Source organism: Lissotriton vulgaris, chromosome 12, assembly GCF_964263255.1.
Source record: "Lissotriton vulgaris chromosome 12, aLisVul1.2, whole genome shotgun sequence".
NCBI lineage: Eukaryota > Metazoa > Chordata > Amphibia > Caudata > Salamandridae > Lissotriton > Lissotriton vulgaris.
In genome coordinates this window covers 196926030-196948099 of record NC_141700.1, presented here as the reverse complement: position 1 = coordinate 196948099, position 22070 = coordinate 196926030, and positions in this window count along the sequence as shown.

The window sequence follows — 22070 nt, the reverse complement described above, 5'->3', positions numbered from 1 at the left end:
AGCACCCTCTGCGCTCACCTGAAGACTGTTCTTGGCGTGGTTTGGCTGCCTGCATTGAGTATGCACATGTGGGGTGAGGTGCTTGTTGCGATTGGACACCTGTGGCCAACCCACCTGGGTGTAGGACCTGGCCAGTGGCCAGGTTGTATGGCCAACCCTTGGCTGAGCATGGCTGAAGATCATAGGTTCAAAGGTTGGCTGGCAATGGGTGGCTGGGCACGGGCAGTGGAGGGGTTGACCACCCACAGGTGCTAGAACCCAGGGCAGGGGAATGATGGCTTGCTGTACAAGCATTGAAGGTGGGGGATTGTGTGTTTAGCCTGCTTACAGGATAGGCCAATCCCAAACACCCTCATGGTTGATAGCTGGGGTTGGTGCTAAGTCAGGTGTAGTGTGGGGAGGTGATACAATTTTGGGGAGTAAGGTTGGTACTGTGCTCCTCCCGTAGAACCAGAAATGGAGATGCCTTAGAAAATATGGCAAATGGATACTTGCTTATCTTGCTTGGGTATTGTGCTACCAAAACATTTATAAAAAAAACATTTAAATGGAAATAACATGTACAATAGTGAGAATGGGGTGGATCTGGTTAGATCAGTTATGGTAATTGTGTTTGGGCACACTTACAGGTAGTACTGGATACATGACTTTATGTTGTTTAGGAAGATCCTGTTAATTACTGCTGGGAAATGCATTCTGTGTCTTAGGAAATACTAGGCATTTCAAGGTGAACGTTATGGTGGTATATGGAGCCAATTTAGATCTTGGAGGATGAACCATTCTTCACCAGATCAATGGAGTAAATTAATCCCTCACCCTGACAGAGTTTGACAAATTTTGAAACGTGCCTTGACTTGACTGACATGTCAAGCATTGACAGGATCCGTTGTCAAGACAGTTTCTGGCAATGCATTGTATCTTTGCCAGACGGCTCCATGAAACATGACTGAGCAGTATGCAAGGCAGCAAAGTTCATTTTTTATTTATTTTCGAAACTGAAATCTCAAAGTGGTATTTTGTTTTTGGAAATAAAAATAGACCATGCCCCCTTGGCACAGGGGTTTCCTCCCATCACAACGGGTAAATTGAGTACTTTTCAATGCCCATAATGACAAGTTTCAAGAAAGTGACAGGCATTGAAAAATGATTATATGTTGGCCCATCTAAATAGGAGGGTGGACATATAGCCAAATCTCCAATAGCCCCTACTTCGACTGATAAATTTGACCACAGCAAGGAGGGAGTAGCCTCTGCCTTTGTCCAACTGTGGTCCAACCAAATCAAAACAGGGTGGGAGGACCATGTTGGGGGGCCGGGAACTCCTTCAAGTAAATAAACATTTTGGTAAAATAATTTCTTTCAATTCCTTTGCCTATTACATCACTAGCAAAGCATACATTACAAAATTACAAAATGAATTTCATATAGGCATGTCATCGGTAATATATGGGGGAAGAATTTAGATTTTTGAAGTTTTCAACATCATTGCAAAACTACTTAACTTCCATGTCCCACTGTCCTCAAATTCATTTACCTGGTGGAGTCAAAAGATACATTCTCAGGTAGATGTAGGGCAAAAATGGAATTCAGCTACTTTTTTAGCATCTCATTGTGGATTTGAAGACTGTGATTTGGCCACTATCATCACTTTGTGAGCGTCTCATTGAAACACTGATTCAGGGACTGTAATGAGGCAGACCCGAATGCGTCTCAGATATTGTCCTTTGCAAAGCCAGTACATAGGTTAACCTATTTGTTTAAAAAGCAGCATGTATGTATGTATGTTTGCACATATGTGGTATCTGTATAGTGTGCACCTGGTCAAAAAGGTGGCTGAGTGCTGTACAGAGTAAACGCAAGCATTATTCAATGAGGAATTAGAGAGGAGGCGGGTTATGGAAGTTTAATTCTTTGTGATGTTGTGTACTTTAAACTGCACGTGTTTCCCTATTTCCAAAAATGGAACAGTGTTGAGGCATAGAAGAAAAAACATGATGCCTTGTTTTTCTTTTTTACACTTCTTTGTCTCCCGTCTGAACATGACCTAGTTGCAGGTATGCAGACAGCCACCAGAAACGGGGCCCTTGTCTGCAAAATAGGAGGGAGTGCTGGGCACAATGGCTTTTTAAATGATGGAGCTGGGTTTTAAGATGGTGCAGGTTGGCAAAGGAAGCCAATGAATTCCCATCAGGATGGGCCCTGGATAAGACATGCCGCAGCATGTAGGATGCCCTAAACGGGTACCAGTGTGGAGTCAGGGAGGCCATGGAGCAGGATGTTACAGCCATAAATATGTGAGAGTTTGAGGGCTTGAACAGTTGTTCTGAAGTCCCTTTCAGTGAGGAACTGTTTAACTTTCTTTATAAGAGAAGGGTGCTACCAGGCTATCTTTTTTTGGCAATGTGTTCCTTGAGGGTGAGGTTGGAGCCAAGGTGAATCCAAGTGACTTGGTGTTTCATTAAATAAAAGGAATTCTGCGTTGATGGGGTTGAGCTTCAGGGAGGTTCTGGACATCCAAGTCTGAAAGAGGTGCAGGCCGTGTTTGTGGCAATGGATTGCTGCAGCAGAGGAGACTTTGAGATAGAGTTGTGTAATGTCAAAATGTTGGTGAACCTTGATGTTAGTACCAGTGACTAGAACCCTGAGGGCTCAATGTAGAGCATGACACTGACAGGAAACTGCATGGAACTCTGGTAAACTCTGCAGGTGACAGGGATTTGTTATGACTTAGAAGTGCCCAGGTGAACAACCTATTGTTGATTGGAAATGTAAGAGGAGAACCACTGGTGGAAATTGCCTTTGGATTCCATTAGAGAAGGAAGGCTGTGCCTAGATTAGAATAAAACTCCTTGGGGTTGCGTTGTGCAAAATGGATGTGGTTGAGACATCTAACATACATGTGATGTAGGGAGGTTTGTTCTTCCTTTTCTGTAAGTGTCATTTAGAAAAACCTCCTATACCTAGAAGCTTTCTTAGTTAGTTAATTAGTTTAGAGAAGTTTGGTCTACTTGTCCCTCGCATTTTGTATAGGGAAGGTATCTCAGCGTGTTTAGTACCAATGATTTAGAAAACCTTGCTGTGCCAGTCTTGTGTCTGCGTTTTGAGCAGATTGGCTTGTGATGCCTCACTCTACAGTGGCCACAAGACCTTCACCCAGCTCCTCCCAATGGAGAGAAAACACATTCACAGCACCATTTGTAGTTTTGCACCAGTGCTGAGCTCCTGGTTTAGTAAACCCTGTTCTGCCTGTCCTGTACTCTGAATATAGATAAGGTTGACATACTTGTTGTAAGCCTATGGTTTAGTGAAGCTTTCTCTGTCCGCTCTGCACCTATAGTTTAGAGAAACTTTCTCTTTGTATCCTTCACCTACCGTGTCTACCTCCCTTGGGCAAAATGTTGTGCTTCCTTCACTTGTCTTACGCAAATTATTTAGAGAAGTTAGTTCTCGTTTTCTGCATCTTTAGTTTAGAGAATATAGCATTGCCTGTCCTGAACATGTAATGTAATGTAATGAAAGCTTGTTTTGTCTATCCTGCACATGTTGTTCAAAGAATCTTGCCTATGATCTAACCAAGTATAATAATGTTACTTGCGCTCCCTGCCCAAGGTACATTCTTTTAATGTGCTTCTTCTGCTTTATCTTCAACTTTGGTTTAGGGAGGCCTGTTCTTCGTTTGATCAGCCCAGACTCTTCTGGGCAGTGATGGGCGCAGGATGGGCCCGTCCTTGGCCGGGGCTTCCTGCAGGCAGTGCCTGCACGCGTCCCGTGTCATGGGAATACTTCAAGCACTTTATAGTGCAAGTGATGGCAATGGGTGATGGGAATCTCTGGCTCCTCCTCCAAGGGCCTGTGCACTCTGTGTTCGAGAGTCCCATCCATAAGTCCTCAATGCAGGCAGTAGTATCCTGTATCATCGAATTACTTCAAGCAATTTATAGCATGAGTTGCGGCAGCAGGGGATGGTGATTTTCAGCCCCTCCTCCTAGAGCATGTGCACTCTGCGACTTAGAGTCCCCTCCAGAAGTCCTCAATGCAAGCAGCAGTGTCCTGTGCCACTGGGGTTTTTGAAGCCCTTGGGTTTTGGCAGTGGGGATGAGACTTCCAAACCCTTCCCATATTGGCTGTGCACTCTGGGACTAGGAGTCCTCCCAAGGATCCACAATGCAGGCAGTAGCATTCCGCACTGCGGGATTACTTCAAGTGCTTCATAGTATGAGTTGGGGCAGCTTGGGATGGCGATTTCCGGACCCTCCTTCTAGCGCCTGCACATTCTGGGACTTAGATTCCCCTCCAGAAGTCCTCAAAATAGAAAGTAGCGTTCCACGCCGAGGGATTAATTCAAGTGCTTTATACTGTGAGTCGTGGCAGCTAGGGATGGTGGTTTACAGCCCCTCCTTCAAAGACCTGTGAACTCTCGTACTTAGATTCTCCTCCAAAAGTCCTCAGTGTAGGCAGAGGCGCTCCGAACCGTAGAATTACTTCAAGCGCCTTGCAGCGCGATTTGAAGCAGCGGGGGATGGCGATATCCGGCCCCTCCTCCTGGGGCCTGTGCACTCTTGGATGTAGAGTTACCTCTAGAAATTCTCCATGAAGGCAGTAGCGTACAATATAAAGTAAGTGTTCTACTATCAATTTGGTCCAAATACCCTTGGGAAATAGGGACAAAAATGGTCCGGATCATTACCAATAACACAAAAAGACAAAATGAATTGTCAAATCTAATCTAAACATAATTACATATTAGATGCACAGTCAGAAGCCAAGATCTGCTTTAAAACATTAGCAAAACAGATAATGGATCAAAAACATTATAACTGCAAAGGATCTGTCTAAAGCAATAAATAGTATGACAGAGCCCGTCAGATAAATACCAACCGAAATATCATAATTGCTACAAGTAAAATACACAGCGAAAAACATTTCACAATGACAATACACTTCTGAGAAGAAGAAAGTGGTGAGAGAAGCAATTAGGAACACAATATGCAACTTTTTGTACTGCATAGTTTGAGCAAATGTCACTACAGATAAAAAAGTTTAATGTGAGTAGTGTACAATCATAAACAAAACACCTTAATAAGCTCCAGCACAAGAAACTGTGCAAGGGTGTGAATCAGAGACTCTAAAGTGTGATATGTCCAGTTATAAATGCAGTAAAAACACAATGCAATACAATGCAATTAAATTGTTACACTTATTCCATCACAGAGGATGATTGCAGAAAAATAACGAGCGTGTAGGGCCCCAATGGAGTCAAAGAAACAATGTTGCAAGCAAATTTCAATCTTTGTTCTGGACGTTTATTACCTGCAAGGAAGGATTGTTCAGTCCTCCCTGTGTACGCAAGGGACCTAAGGAAGATCCTTACAGCTACCTGCTAATCTAATGCCATGATGGGATTGAGACAATTTGTAAATATAATATATTAAAGCAATTACAAACTTGGTCTGATAAAAGATCTATGGTGGCAATAGAGCAAGCAGCATAGTTTGATGTAATGACAAAAACGATAATTTAGTACTGTCAATGCTAACATATCATTGATGCCTCCAAATAGTCTGACAAAAAGTACTCTTAACAGGCGGGCTGGGGTGCAAAGTGAGCCTTTTAATGGTGAGATGGGGTCTCTTCATATCAGTCTTGCAATATTATGGGGATTTCGGATGAGGGAAACAGTACTGCATTACAGATCAACTGCACAAAAATCATTTAGAATGTATTATAATGAACTATATTGGTTTCATTAAAACGCCCAGCTAGTGTGGCTTGGGGCCATTTTGCACTCTCAAATTTACAAATATTAAAGTGTGTGCCACCCATGTAAAGCAGTTTACATAAACATCGGCAACACCAATGTTTCTTTCCTTATTGCATTCATATAATTCATGTCATTATAATTTAAGTAAAACAACATACCGAAGCATACCTTTGTTGGAAAGTTTTGGACACAGTTTTCCTCGTTTTTTCTGGCATTCCAAGGGTGTTGAATTTAATTTTTAAAATAAATCTAAACTTCTTTTTATAGGATCGCATAATTTTTTCTGCTCCACTTATGCTGGAAAGGAAGAGGCGTGACCCCCGACACACACACCTTTCAGCTGTCCCCCCTTTTCTACCTTCTGTTTATTTTTTATTTTTTTTGTGGAGTACCACATGTAACCCCACTTTTATAACCACCTCTCTTCACCCCGCTTCTTAAATCAAAAGTGATACTTCTTTTGTATGCCTCCACCATGATCCTTTACCCCAATGTTCTACCCCTACCCATACCATAGCACCTTTACCCTTACCGCAACATGGGGACTGTTACTTCTACTTCAACTCTACACTACTATCCATTCTTATTTACTACTACTATTCCTCCTTTTTGTCTATCCCTATCTATACTCTAATGCTTCTGTCTCGACCTGCATTCTCACACCTATTCTTTAGTACTGTTACCCATGTTGGAAAACAGTATCTACGAGAAAGAAGATTCTAGCCTGTAACACCACCCACAAGTTTTTGCTTTTGGACCTTCTGAGTTTTGGACTTCTGCTGTGAGAACCTCTCTCTACTGCAGTCTCACTCACTGTGAGCTCCGGTTCAGATAGTTTTGAGCTGTAACCACTAGTGCTCACATGTTAAACCCCGCTGGATAGGAGGCCTTCTAGCAGTGTCGTATGAATAGGGTAGCACAAGCATGCACACCTTTGTGAAGGCTGAGCTTGGGAGAATGTTGCCTGATTCAAGCTGGAATTCTCAAACAGGGAGCACCATGCAGATACGACCCAGAATACATTTGTTATTGCCTCGCATTGCCCAAATGTTCAAACGGGAATCCCCCCCCCCCAAAAAAAAGAAATGCCTCCTTTCAGGTTGTCTGAAGTGTCAAACTGCAATGTTTTAACTGGTGGACACCATGGGTAAAAGTTGCCTAAAAATGCAAGTTTGATAGGGATGATGTGAAAGAACATTGAGGTGCATTTGAATTTTTACATTTCTTTGGGTCACAAAAACCTATTCAGTGTCAGTGTGGACCTGTATGTGCTTATTAATGCATTTAAAATGTTCGATTATTTCCATGAGCCAATCTTAATAAGATTTACAGTTTTAAACTATCCTATTGGGTCAAGTTAATTACTCTGCTGGTTAGATGACTGCTCAGATAGTCTCCCAAACAACAGATCTATTTGAACGGGTTATCTTTTTTTTCCTAAAGGTATGGAGATAGATAGGGGAGTAATTTCCATAAGGTGAATAGCTGACTCTGTCTGACAAGCCTGGGCAGGGTGTACTCACAGAGACAAAAGGAGCAGGCACAACTCTGGCATTAATCAGCCCAGAGGGTCCCAATGAAGTCTTTCGGAGAAGAAACCAGTACAGACTGAGAAGACACCTATGAATGGGAATGGATAGCTCAGGGGCTACTCAGAGTAGGTGTGCATCCGATGAGGAAGAATGGCATGATAACTTGTATTAGGCAGGGGCGCCCACCTTCTTGAATTATCCTCTTCCACTTCCTACACAAAGAAAGAAACACAGAGGAGGATGAAATCATCAAAGAGGAATATGACAGACCCCAGCTGTTGGACCTGGCCCTCTCTGCAGGGTCACCCCCAAACGTTTTGCCTTTACCCTCCACTTTCTGCTAAGTTCGTGTTTTTTTCTGGCCTTAGAACTCTTTTCACTTTGCCACTGCTAACCACCGCTAAAGTGCTTGTGCTCTCTCCTTAAAACATAGTAGAATTAGCTTATACCCATTTGACATATATAATTTACTTGTAAGTCCCTAGTCATACTACATGTACCCGGGTTCTGAAAAATGAAATGCTGCTAGTGCGCCTGCAGCACTGATTGTGACACCCACTAAAGCAGCCCTTTAAGCAAGTCCCAAGCCTCCTATTGCAGCCTGAGTGTGTCAAGTTCTAAACTGCCATTTTGACCTGGCAATGTAAACCTGTTGCCAGGGACAAACCTTCCTTTGCAATACATATAAATCACCCCTAGTGTATGCGCTTGAGATACTAGATGGCAGGGGGAAGTGCATTTTAAGAGGTGGACATGTACATTTAAGTTTTACATGTTCTGCTAGTGAACAACTCTTAAAGTTATTTTTTACTGCTGCACGGCCTACCTCTCCCATGGATGAGAGTTTTGAGAATGTCACTTTAATAAAATTGGCATTTCCTGACTTAGCCATTTAGTAAATCCGAAAAAAAGAAAGAGAGATTGAGCCTTCCCTCATTTTCCCACCAATTTATAATACTCACATTACGAGAAGGACATGTGAACAAGGGTAATGATTGGAAATTTAGGCTACCCACTGGGAAGTGGGCCAAACAGTCCCACACCGGTTAAAAATATTTTTTTTATAGTATAACAATAACAGGAAAGAGTAAAAAACACATGATCATCAAGCCCTAAGAAGGAGGCAAATAATGGAGGTGACAAACCAATTTGGAAATCCCGAAGGGTTGTAAATACTGCATCATCATAGGGCAGCTGCAACCCCCTGATGCAGACAGACACCCAGGGAGGAGCGCAAAGAAAAAGAGAATATAAAAAATAAAGAAATCAATAGATAGGATTCCCTCACACAGCAAAGCAAATTCAAAAACTGTTTATGTGGGTATCTGACACCTTTATTATGGATCCCACTTGGCAAGATCAAAAGAAAATTCATATACAGGTGTATGAGAAAGTAACTACACTATTGCACTGTCTGCCGTATCAACATGTTTCTGCTGTAGATTGCCGTCCTGGAGGGTCGATGGCATTCATCAGGATATGGATCCTTTTAAGAAAGTTCTAGCAAGGTACCCTCCTAGCTTTGTCACTATCTGGTAGGGGACACTTAAATAGCTATACTTGCCCTTTTTGTAGACACACACCATCTGCATACCTGAGTTTCATCAATGAAGATCCCCACTTGGGGACCGATTGGGGACACCGTACTGTAGTCACACATACTCCAAGGTATGGGTGTCTCCTAATCAGCCACTCTTGTCTCTCTGAAGGTAGCCATTTAGTGCCTGTAGCCTGCCACTGGGTCACATGACTGGGTGTAGCTGACAGTTGAGCTTTATGTATTCCTCCTAGACAGCCACACACAATAGAGTGCTTAGGTGTACCTGGATGGGCCATCACTGGCAGGATGGAAGGGTGGAGGTGGACACAGTCCTACTCACACTTGGTTGTGTCCTGCCTCCACAAAGAGGGCTGCATACCCCCTATAGTTAGTCTAGAGTCAGAACAAGGAAGGCAGGGTGCATGGGGACTCCAAAGAGAAACCTGTCAAAGCTTTGCACCCTCTTCAAAGGCGCAATTAAATAAATATATTGGAGCTTAGACACCATCTCCTCTGTACACATCAGGACCCATGGAAACTCTTCCAGGAAAATGACTGCTGTGCTGCAGAAGGACTGACACACTGCTGAACTGCTGCACCTTTGGAATACTGCCTTGCTGTACTACTGTCTAGTTGGTCTAACCTTCTGCCTGCTGCTCTCTTTCAAGGGTAAGAAGGACTGGACCTGCAACTCATGAACCCATAAGTTCAGAGTGACTCCAAGACTAGCTGGCTGGCCTCATGATATGAATCCTCATGGACACCGCAAGCTTCCGACAACCTTGCACCTGCACTTGGACTCTGCCATCAGTGTGTCAGCCCTGTTAAGTGGTGCTACACCAGTACTGGATCCTTGGAAGTGGGCTAAAGGTGCTCTACTAGCATCTGTGGATCCGGCGGAACTGATGGATCTCCTCTGCTACATGGAGCAACCCCAAGCAGAACGGATGCCTCACCACTGCTGCATAAATCGGAACTGTCACAAAGACCCACATTGCATTGCATTGTTGACGGCAGCCTTGAAGCCACCACCAGAGTTCGCAACTCCTCAGAACTGACACCTCACCCCAACTGCGCAACACGTCCCAGATGTTAAAGAATTGTGGTTGCATCTTGATAATCATTTCATCCCCTCAACCGTTAACTCAATTTCTTACACAAGCATTTATGAATCACTGTCTGGAGTTGAGGAGCACATTCAGAAGTTCTATCCATGGACTTGTGTTGACCTTTCCTCTAGAGGCAGTTGCAATGGATCCTCAGCTGCCTCTTGGGAACAGTAGAGGGTGTATTTGGTTTGAAGTCTGAAGGAAAGATTTTCCCTTGAATATCTTTGGACTGATACTGGCTGTGTGTGCTTTTAGTTGTATTTTTCAAGAACTTGTTGTTAATTTCGAAAGGAAATACTCTACATTTTACAGCTTTGATTAGATCAAGATGGCTTCAGGTTTCTGGTATAATGAGAGTTCAAGTTGTTTTTTGGAATGCTGCAGTGGGCCACTGGACAGTTACTGGCAGATGGCTTCTCTTGTTGACAGTACATATTTCAGTTTCCATGTCATAACAATTCACTGACCTGGATCAGAAACATATTTGAGAACTCTAGAGAGTACTAACCATAATTTCTATGACAAAATAAACCTCCTCATTTGGTTCATATCTGAAGGATGTCCTTTAGATTTTGTTGTTTTGATTTTATCAAGATGACTTCATGTGTGCCACAGTTTTGTCATGAATACAGAATGTGAATTTACATGTTCAACTTTGTCAGTCTGAACCTGCAGGATAATAAATACTCATCCAGCAGCTATCTGGCTCTCGGAGGACTTCAGTGGATACAGCCTGCAACCTTGCCCGAGAGGACAATTTTGACTTCCAGAACATAACTCAGAAGGTTATGAAGGTTATAATGAGTAAGGCGGTCTTATGAGCCGTCATACATACAATGACGGTCCCACCACCGCCACACTGTGGGCCCGCCCACAGTACCACGAATGTGGTGGCTGGTCAGCCTCAGAAGCCACAATATGCTAGTTGTGCTGCCACAGCACTGTCGAGTATATTCTGAGTTGGCTTTCAAACGCACCTTTATGGCGGTGAGCCCGCCATGAAAACGGTGGTAGAGAGACACTTCAGGGGGACCTAAAAGGGCCCCCTGCCACTCCAGGTCATGGGGGTGCATGTAGCAGGGCACACATTGTGCTCCCCTGGTATTGCACCCCCAGTTCCTGCATGGTGTGGCATGCATGCCACATAGTGCAAGATCTTGTATTCTATACTCTCACAGCGGCGATCATCTATGAGCCTAACAGGCTGCAACTGTCAGATCACCCCTGCACCACCCGCCCAACCAGGATTACACTTGTAATCCAGCGACTGGGCACACCATAGCTTTGGCGGTTCTCCGGTGGACGGCGCAGTGCCACTACTGCTGGAGGACTACGTGACTCGTAATAATGCCCTAAATATTTGATCGAGCTGAACCTACTGGGTGCATCTACACCATGTTCATTTTTGTCATCCTTAATTTGGACACAGGTGCTGATCAACTGTGAACCATGACTATTGATTGGTGTGCCACTTAAAAAGTGTTAAAAATTCATATAATTGGCTCCCCTTGTTGGAGTAATATCATGCTGGTGTCATTTAATTTTCAAAATTGGCTGTGTTTTTTTACTGTGCTGTGATTTGACTTGGTAACTACTTAGTTTCTCCTCAATACATTATACATTTCCCTAAAATAACCCTGTCTCCTCTTTGCCATAGCTACCAGGGGGTTGAGCCAAGGTTTAAATTATTGAAACATTATTTACCCCATCACAGGTCTGTGGCCTTATTCTTTGTGGTGAACTCCCATCCACCGAGTGAATAATCTACTTTCTCACAGCATTTTAATCTGGCTTCAAATGCAGCAATTGAATGAATTTTGTATAGGCGTGGTCATAGGTTTGCAGAACCAGTTTCAGGGTAGTGGGTGAGGATTGTGGTAAATATGCTAATATGGTATTTCCAATACTGAGTTGAGAAATACCCAATGCATGAGCTTCAGCTTCTATGTGGATGGTGAAGATGAAGGGCCTTATTTTGACCATAATGGGTTTTCCACCAGCCCACCTGGTCTGCTTCTTCGGTGGAGGGCAGCTTACAAAACTGAAAGATCCTCACCAATCAGTCAGATACCTTTGTACCTTCAGTGCAGCTCCTGCAGCTGCATCTCCGATAACTGCACTGAAGTTCGTTAAATATGCAGCTCCCAATTGCTTTTAAAATTATGGTAGGTTTCAAGAAAGTTTTAAAGTTAGTTAATGGGCTGTTTTCAATATGTATTTTTCTTGATATGGGCATGATTTGCTTAACGTTTAATCATTATGAAGTACTCCCTGTGTGATTGGAGCATTGATCATAATAAGGTACAAATTGGTGGAAAGCAGAACAATGGAATTTATGATGTTGGTGGGACAGCTCTGTAGCTATCAGTTGGTACAAGGAAGTGTTAATCCTTTAGGAGAGTTCATCATTGCTGGTGGACTCAACAGCTTTTGTGGTAAAAATGGTTGTCTGTGTTTCTTCTTGGGACTTTTGCTTTGTAGTGAATGTATGAAATCTTGAGTTTTGTCAGATATGTTCTGTGCTGCTTACCTCTCTTCTCTCATCATGTAGAGCTTTCAAATTTCAGTTCAGAAGTTTTGCATTTCTGCTCCAAACAATGCTAATGTGTCTACTTCTGAGAATCATATTCATTGTCTGTGTGGTAAATGAACATTGCTGTACTGAGTTTGATCATATCAGCTTTATGAAAAGTTGTATGCATTATATTTTCATGGTGTATACTTGAAAGTAAATCGTGGGTGTTTCTAAAGGTTCTAGAGTGAGTATGTTTCTGTTCAGAATAGCTCTGGTTTAAGTAGCAGGTACACACAATTTCCATCTCATTTGCAAGGTAACCTGTGGTGATACTTCCTGGTCATACCTTGGTAAACTTTAGATTCGACTTTTAATATCCCGAAATGTTCTTTCACAGTATCTGCTATACTGGGACCAACCTTGCTTTGGTTAGTCTAGAAGAATATAAATTGCAAGGCATACAATCATTTCCCCGCATGTACAAGTCAATTAATTCCTCCCAGCTTGTCATAGGTTTCCGCTTCTTGAAGTGATTGTAAATATATGTTTGCTTTGGAGGATTTAGACCAACCTGATCCTATACCACACAGGCTTTAAATGGGCCATTTATGGGATTGTGGTAAGGCAAAGTTCCATATATAATGCCAGTAGGTGGGACCTAGACCACATCTTAGCAGTGCTCTTAAGAAGTTATTTTCAGCCAGCTGCATCATATATAGATTATCAATTTCTATCAGACACATTATTAAACAAATCTTCTACACCCATCCTCGACATACTGGTACCCTCAAACCATGACATCATCAGACTTGACAGAATTGATAAGCCAGGGGGTGGCATCGCCTGCATACACCTGAACAATCTCTTAGTGAAATGATCCCAGTCCCAGACTCTAGTATTCCCCTCATGTGAATACATCACTAGCAATAGCGAACCAGTTTCCTCTCTGCACACTGTCTATCACCCGCCGGGTGATAACCTTACTTTCATCGAACATCTCCTGGACATTGTCTCTGCTAATGTCGGACATCAAAATACCCAAATATTTCTTTTAGACCTCAATCTCCACTGGAATTACCCTAATGATTCAGTGGTCAATAGCCTCAAAAACTTCCTCCAGGACCTCAACCTCACCCAAATATGCACGAGCTCCACACATAACAAAGGATCAATCCTTGACTTAGTCATCTCTAAGGCTGATTCCATCCAGATAGATACAATCCTTCCATGCGATTGGTCCGACCATCATGTCATCACCTTCTTCATCAATGAAACAGTGAAACTTAATTCTGCTCAACCCACAAGATCTAAAATATGGAAGAGGGGTCTGAAAAATATTGATTCTGACCTACTCACAACCTCCAGCTCCAACATCCTTCTTCCCCCAGTAGGGCTATCAGATGTTCAAGATCTTACCAACCACTACTTCAATACTATGAACATGATATTAAACGAGGTGGCCCCCCTAGTACTAAAGAGAATCTCCACAAAAGATTCATAACCCTGGTATGATGGAAGACTCAATCAGGACAGACTGATTGAACATAGATGGAGATTGGCTCCATCCGCCAACCACCTCCAGTTGCTAAGAAGGAAGAGAAATGCCCACTACAGAAAGATCAGACAATCCAAAGCAGATTTTTTCACTCATCAACTAGACAAGGCCAAAAATCATCCACCAAAACTTTTTGAGGTAATCAAAACACAATCTAAGGATGCACCAAACCCTCCCAAGCTAACACAGGTGCACTACCCAACTGCGAAGAGTTTGCCTCCTTCTTCACTCTGAAGACCAAAAACATAAAAAAGGACCTACTCTACAACTTAATTACACATATGGACACACACATTGACTCTTCATCTTCCCTTCGAGGAGTCCCACACCGTAGCTCACCAAAGTTAGACCTAAAAAATAATACATCTTGGTCCCTCTTCCAGCAAATTGCACAAAAAACTTCATCCCACTGCTACTGCCTCTTTGGACCAAGATTATTAATACCTCTGTCCTTCAAGGAACCAACCCTGATATCCTCAAATCCGGGCAGGTATCCCTCATCCTAAAGAAGCCAACGGTTGACCTTGTGGACTTAAATAATTACCGCCCAATATCCAACATCCCTACCCTGGCCAAACTCTTAGTAAAATGTATACACCTCCTGCTTGGAAGATATATAGACCATTTCAACTTGTATAACAAATTCCAATCAGGTTTCCGTGCAGATCACAGTCCTGAATTAGCAATGACCCACATAATTGACGATGCACTACAAATCCTAGACCACAACGACGCCTGTTCACTTATCTTGCTCGACCTTTGCTCGGCCTTTGACACCCTCAAACACGACAACCTGCTAGACTTTCTGAAACACAGAATGGGACTATCTGGATCAGTTCTAAATTGGTTTACCTCGTTTCTCCAAAACAGATCGCACAATTCAAGGTTAATCACATCCTGTCTAAACACGTCCCAGTCACCTTAGGAGTCCCACACGGATAATCCCTCTCTCTGACACTTTTCAGTCTATTCATGGAACCACTCACTGAAATGCTCAACTCTTCTAACGTACAATACCATAAGTACACAGACGATACATAACTATACCTAAAGATCCGTTCACAAAAAGACATCAAATCTCTCAACAGAACTCTTAGAAAAACTCAGACCTGGCTGGCCAATATCCATCTAAAACTGCATATCCTCAAAACCGAAATTCCTCCTAATCGCTCCTCCTGCCTAAGCACCCATAATTCAGGATTGGATCAAACACCTAACAGCACTCAACTGCCACCCTCTCATCATTGACTCAGCAACATTGCTGAGAGTAATTCTGGACAGAAATCAAAATATGCAGAAACACATCAGCACAGCAACAAAAGGAGCAATCTTCCAGATGAATACATTGAGAAAACTAAAACATTTCCTGCCTGAAAAAGACTTCAAACTGGCAGTACAAGCTCTAGTTATCCCAAGATTGGACTATGGGAGTGTCTCTCTCTGCGGCCTTCCCAGATCCTCAATGGCCCCTCTAAGAGCCTCAATCAACGCAGCAGCTAGACTTATTACCAGCTCCAAAAGAAACTTCCACATATCCCCGGATCTAAGATCCCTTAACTGCTTACCTTTCGAAGCCAGAATTCAATTAAAAATCACATGCAGGATGCATAAAGCCATTCATCACAACACTCTCAGCTATCTGTCACAGAAACTGGTGCCTTCATGTGGCAACAGAGTGTCCAGAAGTGCCAACAGCCTTTTTTTGAAACTGCAAAGATTCAACAAGAAGAAAACATATAACTATCCCTTCTCGGGATGGCGCCCAGGATCTAGCATGCTTTGGCCCCCGAAACTAGACTGAATCCCTCTACTGCATCTTTAAAAACAGAAGTGAAATCTCTTCTCATGGCTAAATTCACTTTAGCCTAGGTTACTGTGATTATACTATTCCTGATTCATGTGGAACTATATATTATTTACTACTTACCTATGTATCTTCAATATTACTGTGATTGTACGACCCTTGATTTGTATGGATCTATATGTTATTTACGATATGCCTATGTATCTGGGATATTTACCTGTAAAGCGCTCCGATACCCACAAGGGTCTTGTTAGGTCTATATAAAACCTTCAAAATAAAATAAAATAAAACAATTACAATGCATGCCTGTGCAACGCTGTTTTTAAATCGCAGCATCCATTCCAATGCATAATTTTACAACGCATGCCATCACAAAGCATTTTTAGAAACTACATTTACAATGCATTCCATTACAACATATACCATTACAATGCATACCATTGCAAAGAATAATACTTTTAGGGCAAGAGTAGGGTAAGTGTTGGATAGTATAGGGGTAAAAATTACTATTCCCACTCCAGTGAGTGCAACAGTAGGGTAAGTGTTGGATAGTGTAGGGGTAAAATTCTATTTCCACTCCAGTGAGTGCAACAGTAGGGTAAGTGTTGGCTAGTGTAGGGGTACAATTGCTATCCCCATGTACCCCAAAACCCATACCTACCCTAAAACTAAAAAATCCCCATTACTTACCTTATAATGTGTTGTAAGTGCATGCGTTATAATGGCATACGATGTAACGGCAGATGCGTTGTAATGACTGCATTGTAAAGGTAGTGCATTATAATGACTGCGTTGTAATGGTTGTTTCCCCCTACTTCAGGTGGGCCCTGACCTGCATTAAAGCAAGAGATGAAGCACGCTTTTGCAACTGATAGTAAATGGGTCAATGAGGGGCACTCACAAATGTTTAAGACACCTAGCACAAGCTAGTAACAGATGTTAATAAGCTACATTTGTACTCCTCGCATGGATAGTATCCCTTATACTGGTATATGCAATTTGTAGTCATCAGCAGACTATCTTTTTTCCTGGTAGTGTACTACACTGCAGACTATCATCACCAGATAGGGCAGGACCGTCCCTAATGTAGCCTGCTGTGAGCTACAGTGGCACACACCACACTATTCAGACCTTCTGAAGGGGAAACCACTTGTGCATGTATGTGCACACCCTGTAACTGCCTGGCTCATCAACAATATGTATATGCTATATGCAGCCTAGCACCATAGTACATAGTGACACCAATCACAACGGTCACAATGAAATGGCGAGCAGGTGTCGCATGACATATACCACTCTGGTATGCTCTGGCCATGTAGACTACAGAAAGGGATAAAAATACAGTGTGTTACTGATTTGGAGTGGTTGCTACTACCATCACAGGACATAACCTCCTACCACATGTGGCACTGACACATGGGCGACATTAACAAACTTTAGAATACCCAGTTTTATATGTTGTATTTTAACAAGCTGCTGAACAACAAAGGTCAATTGTCTTACACATTAGCAACTACCAGGGCAGGCAACATGTCACATGAATATTAGGCCTCTACAATGCAAGCTATATGTATAGTAACAACACACCAGTGGAAATAAATGTCATGAGCCAATCAAATCACACACATCCACAGTGTGTGCCAACCTAAAGAATTCTCAGGTCAGGGGTTGAGCTTAGGGAGCATACAGAAAGCACTTCATGCACAGTCAATCATGAAATAGTAGTGAGGGGAATGAACTCATTTAGAAAACATCCAAGGATTTGCAGGACTAAATGGAGATAAACATGTTACTCACATTGTTGTAATCGAATCTAGGCCCCTAGTGTAACTTTCCCGATTCATGCCCTTATATAGTTATAATATATCATATCCTTATATAGGAATCGAAATCACTACCCTATTTGGTCTAAGCCACACTGCCCAAATACAGCATGGCTACTTCCACTAGGTTCCGAGAATTAACAACTATTTCTTTGAAAAACTCGCCTTCAGCAGCTAGGAACTTCCCCCTGCTTGAATATTAAGTTCTCTAAGAACTCCTGGTGTTTTCCAAGAATTTAGCCTTTGAATGACGATATTAAGTCCAAACATGCGTCAAAATCGGCACCTTCAAAGTATAAATATGCCCAGGTTTGCCCAGTCAAACACACAGTGGTTTGGAGCAGATCGACTTTCTACTTGCCTGACGCCCTGCAGCAGCAAGTGCCGAAGGAAACCGACCCTCCAGCTGATGCACTGAGGGAGACGCTGTCTTTTCTCTTGCTGAGAAATCCAGCTCCACTGTTTCCGGCTTACCCTTGCGGGTATCTGGGAAATCGAGTCCTGAGAGAGAGATACAAGACCTCCTTCATTCTAAACACCAAGGTATGGAGCTGATTGGACCTCTTTGAGAATTCTTGGAATAGATTCCTGGCAGAGAACTACTAAACTTAGGCTACTCCTCACTTACTACTTCCCTCGTACTAGACTTAGGTTAGGTAAACCAGGGTAGGCGTATTTTAGAAGCACCAGTTGAGTACTTTTAGTCATTATTTATTACTGTATGTATTGTATACGTTTTATGCACTTTTATAGATTAGAAACCATATCATGTTTTTACAGTACTACTTTATAATATTGTTAGTATTATATGCCTTGTATTTTATAACCAGTATTACAATTGCAGCAGTTTATTTCCAATGCTTGAGAAAGAAGACTGTTTAATAAATACTTTCATTGAAAAACGCCCGTCTCTCTATTTCTCTGCATCTCTGGTGAAACGAAGCATGCACGATTGACTGAGTAAAATAGTTATCTATTGTTTCCAAAACTCTAGAGATACGTTTCTTATCCTGGGGAAACAAAGTTGTCATCTTTATGCGGTTGTCAGAAAACTAATCCCTTCTTGTGAATTTGAGAACGTTTCTAGTGACCTCTGAGCTAGCTGGCACTCACTATTTAGTTTAATACATTCGGTAAAGACCTAGTAGACCTCAGTCCTATGTCTAAGCTACAGTATATATTATTCGAATGCGCAGAGCCTATTGGGAATATAGGAACTACAATACAACATGACCAACCCAAAGTGAGTGTGTTCCTCAGTCTCTGCCGTGGCCAATGATTGGCACAAATCTGCATCTATCCTTGTTGTCTGAAGCCAGTGTAGACTCAAACCACATTTACAACACTTACACAGCACTTCAAAGAAGATTGTACATCTTTTTTCCATGCTAAATGTGACATAACCTTTGTGTGGCACTCTGAGGGAGCTATTGTGCTATAGATATCTGCTGAAGTATACTATGACAACTACAAATGCGGCCTACGTTAGTATGATCACTGTACACATGGCTCACTTTATCCTTACCTGTTCATTAGAGGTCACATACACAGCACACTGGAAGCCTAGAAATATCCACCACCCTCTGCCAAGAGTTTGTAACACAAGTGTTACATGGCACCAATAACAGAATATATGCACAGAAATGTGCATACTATCCAGGAATGCTCTATGCCTAAACAAACGTCACAATGATGATGTGAAGTAGACAGAGTAAAGTGCTTCACTATCCATTACATGGATGCTTAATGTAGGGACACCAACATGAAACATATTTCATTTCATATGACATACTGTACACCAAAGCATCATTATAGCCTGGGAGTCAGGAAGTAATGCAGTCCAATAGAGTGAAGAAAGTATGTGATAAACTTACATGCTCTTCTGGTGAGTAATAGAGCTGGCCATACAGGGGGAGGGCATCTTCACCGTATTCTCCAGCTCCTCTTCAGAGAAGGCTGGAGCCCTCATCCCTTTTGTATGGGCCATGATAGTTCACAGTGACAGCAAACAACAGCTGAAGTCGAGGAGGTGCGGATCTTAGCAGTGTCAATAGGTAAGAGATGAGTTCAGTCCACCACTCCCTACATGTATGCCACATAGGTGGACTTAGGCATGCGCGGACACAGCCATTGGACAGCCACCTTAAAATAAAAAAATGGAACCCAATGGCTGTATCTGCTGTAGTCAACACCGCCTACCACACGGTCAACTTCCGCTGGCGCTAGCTGAGTATTGATTGTCCTATAAACAACGCCAGGCAGCCGTTATTTTGGTGGCAGGAAGTGGATTATACCTCAAGCAATTAACAGCCTCACATTCACTACATGTGGTACAGAAATGGGGGCATACCCAAAGTAGTCACTGGGACCTGGGTCGCAAGTGGTCCCAGCGCGGAACCATTGAGAAACGAAAAGAAAACAACTTGAGGATTTGGAAAAGAAGTTAGAAGAAAAAAATTAAGATTCAGTGTTAACCAATCACATAGAATCAAAAGACATTATATGGTTCACAATTGGGTGACTTCATTAAACTTAACTTCTTTTCGAAATCCTCAAGTTGTTTTCTTTTCGTTTCTCAATGGTTCCACGCTGGAACCACTTGTTACTGCATCACATTCACTACAAGCATGTAATGACATGTTTACAGGGGGGTGTAGACCAGTTCTCTGGAACTACCACTTCACATTCTGGATTCACTTGCATTCCTTCTGACCCACTGTTTCCGCCATAAGTGTGACCACGGCAATGACTAAAAAAATGGGATGCAAAGATACATATATAGTCCAGGTGGGTGTAGATGACTTAATTGGAGTATGCACAAGGTGTACCATGCTGACATGCACACATGTGGAAGCCCAATAGATCTTGTAATGGGATACAAATATGTCAAAGAAAAACCATAGGTGATGATGGACGGAGCGTCGACAATACAAACACTCACCCCCAATGTCATTCAGTAAATAGGTGGATAGAGGTGTTCTGCTTACATATCCAGAACTTTTTGTGCACATTAGGAAAATCGGTTGCTACCTCACAGATGTTGCTGTGAACACTGTGATCCTTGTCAAAATATGTGTCCATCACGCATATAGAATGTTTTTGGGCAGTAACTAGATGCCAGGTCTCACTGTCACTACCATTTCCAGAATTGAAACCATGGAAGTAAGAGATGTTGTTAAGTACTACACAACACAAATTAATTCCCCATACATGATAGCACTCACTTTACCTGAGACCCTGAGGGCCTTGGTCAAAGTCGATGTTGCACATGGCAATATTACAAACAACAGTCATGCTAAATATGAAATAGTGGAAGTGTAATTAGGCTCAACAACCATAGCAGAATGTGAATGGGTGGGACAGGAACAAGTATTAGGTGAAAGGCCAACAAACATATGTGCACATTTGCCCATTACAGCTCATACCACATGAGGACTACATATACACATCCATGTGTGGTGATCCAAGTTAGTTACTGCAACACATATCCAAATTACACCATCACAAGACCTTTCAGCCAAATGAGTCTCACAATGTCCAAGAGTATTACAAATACCCTTCATATGACACCCACCTCATTCCATGTCATCCACCTTCTCAATCATGGAATTGTTATCCATCTCCTCTGGTATACCATCACCAGTGCATATTGCTGGAGCACTATAGTCTATACCAATGGCACATCATGCAACATGTAGGAGGGTAAATTTAGTGGCACATCACAAACACAATGACTACTTCACATTCAGATAAGAAGCAGTGTCAGGACTCATCAAGCAAAATGTAATATTTGTATTTATTTCACAGATTTAAATACAGATGATCAGGCCATTGGCCAGTCCACAGTGGTGAAAGTGGCAGAAGGTGGCAGAAGGTGAGCAATAGGTTTGCCACAGATCTTGCCTACAGAACACTGCCAGGGGAACCTCCCCAGGAAGAGGGTAGATGGTGGGTATGCCAGGCACCCCAAGAATCTCATTTGGAAAGAGGGCTTGGGCTTTGAAGGGGGGGGGGGGGGTTAACTTGGAAGGGGGCTTGGGAGAGAAGCTTACGCTTGGGGGCTTGGACTTGGGGGGGCTTGGGCTTGGGAGGTGGGGCCCTTGCATTTGGGGGACCTTGGGGTTGGGGCCTTGTAATTTGGGGGGTGCTGGGAGTTGTTTTCTTTGGTTTGGGATAGGGCTTAGTTCTTCTTTTCCTTTGGGTGCTGGATTTGAGAGGAATGGCAAGTGAGGTGGGAGGATACGGGATGATGATTTAAAAAGGCCATCTAGGTTGAGGGGGGAGGCAGGGATGTTTTTAACAGGGCAAAGTCTAAGGGAAGGAAGTATTGGTCATGGGTAGAGGGTGTGGGAAAATACTAGGTGGGGTCAGGTTCAGAGATAGAGGGAGTGGAAGTGTCTGTTGTAGGTGGCTCTGATGTGGGTGCAGGTG